Raw genomic sequence first — 6000 nt, 5'->3', positions numbered from 1 at the left:
CCCTGGATCTTGCCCTTATCAGGAGATCGTCCAAGTAAGGGATAATCAAAACTCCTTTCTTTCGAAGGAGAATCATCATTTCGGCCATTACTTTGGTAAAGACCCGGGGCGCCGTGGACAATTCAAACGGCAGCGTCTGAAACTGATAGTGGCAGTTCTGTACCACAAACCTGAGGTACCCTTGATGAGAAGGGTAAATTGGGACATGGAGGTAAGCATCCTTGATGTCCAGAGACACCATATAATCCCCTTCTTCCAGGTTCGCGATCACTGCTCTGAGTGACTCCATCTTGAATTTGAACCTCTGTGTGTAAGTGTTCAAAGATATTAGATTTAAAATAGGTCTCACCGAGCCGTCCGGCTTCGGTACCACAAACAGTGTGGAATAATACCCCTTTCCCTGTTGCAGGAGGGGTACCTTGATTATCACCCGCTGGGAATACAGCTTGTGAATGGCTTCCAATACCGCCTCCCTGTCGGAGGGAGACGTCGGTAAAGCAGACTTTAGGAAACGGCGAGGGGGAGACGTCTCGAATTCCAATTTGTACCCCTGAGATACCACCTGAAGGATCCAGGGGTCCACTTGTGAGTGAGCCCACTGCGCGCTGAAATTCTTGAGACGGGCCCCTACCGTACCCGAGTCCGCTTGTAAAGCCCCAGCGTCATGCTGAGGACTTGGCAGAAGCGGGAGAGGGCTTCTGTTCCTGGGAACTGGCTGTCTGCTGCAGCCTTTTTCCTCTTCCTCTGCCACGGGGCAGAAAAGAGGAGCCTTTTGCCCTCTTACCCTTATGGGGCCGAAAGGACTGCGCCTGATAATACGGCGTCTTCTTATGTTGAGAGGCTACCTGGGGTAAAAATGTGGATTTCCCAGCAGTCGCCGTGGCTACCAGGTCTGATAGACCTACCCCAAATAACTCCTCCCCTTTATAAGGTAATACTTCCATATGCCTTTTGGAATCCGCATCACCTGACCACTGCCGCGTCCATAACCCCCTTCTGGCAGAAATGGACAGCGCACTTACTCTTGATGCCAGTCGGCAAATATCCCTCTGTGCATCACGCATATATAAAAATGCATCTTTTAAATGCTCTATAGTCAGTAATATACTATCCCTATCCAGGGTATCAATATTGTCAGTCAGGGAATCCGACCAAGCCACCCCAGCACTGCACATCCAGGCTGAGGCGATTGCTGGTCGCAGTATAACACCAGTATGTGTGTATATACATTTTAGGATATTCTCCTGCTTTCTGTCAGCAGGTTCCTTAAGGGCGGCCGTATCAGGAGACGGTAGTGCCACTTGTTTTGACAAGCGTGTGAGCCCTTTATCCACCCTAGGGGGTGTTTCCCAACGTGCCCTATCCTCTGGCGGGAAAGGGTATGATGCCAATAACTTTTTAGGAATTATCAGTTTTTTATCGGGGGAAACCCACGCTTCATCACACACTTCATTTAATTCATCAGATGCAGGAAAAACTACGGGTAGTTTTTTCTCACCAAACATAATACCCTTTTTTGTGGTACCTGGGGTAATATCAGAAATGTGCAACACATTTTTCATTGCCGTAATCATGTAACGTGTGGCTCTATTGAAATGTACACTAGTCTCATCATCGTCGACACTGGAGTCAGTATCTGTGTCGGCGTCTGTATCTGCCATCTGAGGTAACGGGCGTTTTAGAGCCCCTGATGGCCTTTGAGACGCCTGGACAGGCACAAACTGAGTAGCCGGCTGTCTCATGTCATCAACTGTCTTTTGTAAAGAGCTGACACTATCACGTAAGTCCTTCCATAAGTTCATCCACTCAGGTGTCGACTCCCTAGGGGGTGACATCACCATTACCGGCAATTGCTCCGCCTCCACATCATTTTCCTCCTCATACATGTCGACACAATCGTACCGACACACAGCCCACACACAGGGAATGCTCTGATAGAGGACAGGACCCCACTAGCCCTTTGGGGAGACAGAGGGAGAGTATGCCAGCACACACCAGAGCGCTATATATATATATATATAAACCTTATATAAGTGTTTTTCCCCTTATATGTGCCCCCCTCTCTTGTTTTACCCTTTTCTGTAGTGCAGGACTGCAGGGGAGAGTCAGGGAGACGTCCTTCCAGCGGAGCTGTGAGGGAAAATGGCGCCTGTGTGCTGAGGAGATAGGCTCCGCCCCCTTCTCGGCGGACTTTTCTCCCGCTTTTTGCTGTATTCTGGCAGGGGTTAAAATACATATAGCCCTGGGGGCTATATGTGAGGTATTTTCGCCAGCCAAGGTGTTTTTATTGCTGCTCAGGGCGCCCCCCATCGCCCTGCACCCTCAGTGACCGGAGTGTGAAGTGTGCCTGAGGAGCAATGGCGCACAGCTGCAGTGCTGTGCGCTACCTTGGTGAAGACTGATGTCTTCTGCCGCCGATTTTCCGGACCTCTTCTTGCTTCTGGCTCTGTAAGGGGGCCGGCGGCGCGGCTCTGGGACCGGACTCCGAGGCTGGGCCTGTGTTCGGTCCCTCTGGAGCTAATGGTGTCCAGTAGCCAAGAAGCCCAAGCTGGCTGCAAGCAGGCAGGTTCGCTTCTTCTCCCCTTAGTCCCTCGATGCAGTGAGCCTGTTGCCAGCAGGTCTCACTGAAAATAAGAAACCTAAAACTAAACTTTTTCTTAGAAACTCAGGAGAGTCCTAGAATGCACCCTTCTCGGCCGGGCACAAAAATCTAACTGAGGCTTGGAGGAGGGTCATGGGGGGAGGAGCCAGTGCACACCAGGTAGTCCTAAAGCTTTACTTTTGTGCCCAGTCTCCTGCGGAGCCGCTATTCCCCATGGTCCTTACGGAGTTCCCAGCATCCACTAGGACATCAGAGAAAATGAGTTTATTCCATTCTAGAATAAGGCTGTAACATAACAAAATGTGGAAAAAGTGAAGTGCTGTGAATACTTTTCCGGATGCACTGTAGGTGGAAGATGGCAAGAAAATGAAAGGGACTTCCTATGGGGGGAGAAGGCAAGGGCAGAATCAAAGCTGCTACCTAGACATCATACTTGAGGAGAGAAAAACATCAACCGAGAGGGTGGAATCGTGAGTAGAAAAAGAGGAGCTCAGTTTTTCAGATATGGAGTTCCAGTCATGCAGGGTGAGGTGGCCAGCTGACAGGAGGTGACGTGGAAGAGGGCTCCGGGTAATACAGGTGAATTTGGATATAGTCGGCATACATGTGGTAGTGAACTCCAAAGGAACAGATATACTCACCATGGGAAGACGTGTAGAGGGAGAAGAGGGCCAAGGATAGAACCATGGTCAATTTTGTGGACTGAACCATGACAAGATCCCCACCCACAGAATGCTCATCATACATGATTATTTATTACTATGATAATTTGTGGCCATACTGGTTTCTCAGCAGAGGTAAAAACGTAAATATCACCAATGGTTAGATGGGAGAACTGATAAAATTAGTTTACATGTATATTAGAGTTTTTGAATGGGAAATACCCAGCATCTATACACAGAGCAGAGAGCACCTAGGGCAGTGATGGCTAACCTTGACACGCCAGCTGTTATTGAACTACAAATCCCAGCATGCCCTGCATCAGTTGTAGCATAGCCAAATAACAAAACTGTAGCAGGGCATGCTTGGATATGTAGTTCAACAACAGCTGGAGTGTCAAGGTTAGCCATCACTGACCTAGGGCCTGTCCAGCATCTCAGTGTGTTGTACGTGGTGTAATATGTACAGATTAGCATGTGTGCATGCATGGTGTAGTGTAGTGTGTGAGATAACATTATAGTGTAACATTCTGCAAAGGGTGTATAAAACATTTGAGTGGTGTATATCTACTGTATAGATGAAGGAATCCAGTTGTGAAGGGCAATTAAACTTTTTTATTATTATTTCCAAAGGTCTTTTGTGCACAGAAAAAAAAGTCAATAAAACAAGACGTGATACAGGGTCGACATCTTGTGGTGAAGATTGATATTACAAATTTCCCCATTTATTGAGGTTCATCAAAAATGTTGCTTATATTATGCACATTGAACAATGCTTCTGTATACTGTACACTTACTAAAATGAGCAGACCTACCATATAAATTGCTCTGCCAAGGATTAATAATGAATTACTCATGGACCCCCGTAAAGCAATGGCCCCCGGGGGGCCGGACTAATATGAAAAAATGAAAGCATGTATGCAGCTACAAAACAGTAACAAGACACAGGTAAATATTGTGTAGACCCTGAAAAGATACTATAACTATACAACTGGTGCGATCGCTGGGAGAGTTGCACAAGACAGTCAGACGTAGGGTGCTATTTCAGGTGGGCAGGGACATTATGGACTGGAATATCACCCATGCCTCCCCCAGGGCGCTTGAACATTGCTGCCGGATTGCATCTGCACATTTATTTTGAATATGTATTGTTCATGTTCCATAGTATCCTTCACCGATGCCCCCCAATCCCCGTCCATGCTAGGATGCTCTTGGCTAATGTCATCCAATTGAAAACATACTTCTATGGATATTTCAAACATAACCTGTAATTTAAATGAGGAATTACCATCGTTCTATGAATGCCATTCCCACAGCACATGCCAGAATGATACGACCATCCCACACTTGGAACATCCAAGTTACTTTCTTTCCCAGTTCTTCTAATGTAAGGATGACGAGATACTGAGCTGGGTTCTGAATTGCATGCAAATGCAACTCAGGATGCTCACTGTGAATGGAATGCTAATGTGATAATATACCTGTATTCTGAGTCTTATCAGAACCGTTCACAAGAGCAGCTGTCATAACTATCTCCGGCACTTACTAGATCCCTAAACTACACTAGGTGTAGGAGGGTCTGAATTTGGCTTCCACATTGCATACACAAAACTCTGAATAAAACACCTCTGCCTACTCCCAGACCTGGTTCTCTTGCTTGAGTTAACATTACCGTATTCCAGTAGTCCCTATTTAGTCAGAGACAAGGATGTGTATGTAAACCATACATGTTTTAAAAAATGTAGAATGCGTCTCGAAACGTATGCAAAAGGAAAAATTCATTGCAAATCAGACCCACTCTAATATTTTCAAGTGCAATTGTTGAAAGATCACACAGGATGTAGCATCCTTAGTGCATACCAGCAGGAGATCCCATTCCGCATCTTTTACCTGACCAGTATTCTTCCCTCGAGTATCAAGACTCGAGCCCCTCCGGCAGAACATGCGGCGATACCTATATAAATCATTTAGAATATTTATTACACTCTTCTCCTAGACCGGAAAGGATATTTGTTGATGTTGTAGATGTGCTCAGAATTTTATATTGGGTCATGTTGCAGAGGGTCTAGGAATTTATGCTGAACTTTCATTTTAATTAATGTAACCCTTCCATACAGGATTACAGGATTAATTTGTTTTCCTAGTACATATATTTTTTTAGTTTAAAATAATCAATTATTGTTATTTATCAAGCTCAAAAGCAGTGACGTGTGGTGAGGTGAATGGCTGGGGAGGCACACATAGGAATGAGTCTGAATGCTGGGAGTCTGTCTCACCCCCTTACTCACTGTAACGCTGCCCTCAATACACTGATATACAGTGTCCATTGAGTCTCCTACCTGCATCCCTGCATCTTCTCTTGGTGCTGCTGACTGAGCTCCGACTACAGTGCACTTCCTGGTCACATGACACTTCCAAGTGTCTATCAATGCACAAGGCCCGCCCCCACACTCAGAAGCATGCCTCTATTGGCTCCCTTTCTGTGCAGCATTACTACCTGTGGTGTGGTCCCATACCCAGCACTGCAAAGCAGTGTCTGACTGTAGCACCAAGGCAGAGCTGTTGCTGCCCCATCTCGTTTCCCTGCAGCTCCACAAAGCTTGTGAGTGTTAGCTATAAAAAGGATTACAATAAACAAAGATGATGTTTTTGATATAAATATCTTCTTTGTACTATTCTAATCGTTTTTATATAAAATGTAAGGCATATGACAGGGGAGGTTCTGCCTCCCCTGCCTGC

The sequence above is a fragment of the Pseudophryne corroboree genome, chromosome 4 (genome assembly GCF_028390025.1).
Source record: "Pseudophryne corroboree isolate aPseCor3 chromosome 4, aPseCor3.hap2, whole genome shotgun sequence".
NCBI lineage: Eukaryota > Metazoa > Chordata > Amphibia > Anura > Myobatrachidae > Pseudophryne > Pseudophryne corroboree.
Note: the sequence above shows the minus strand (reverse complement) of the source record.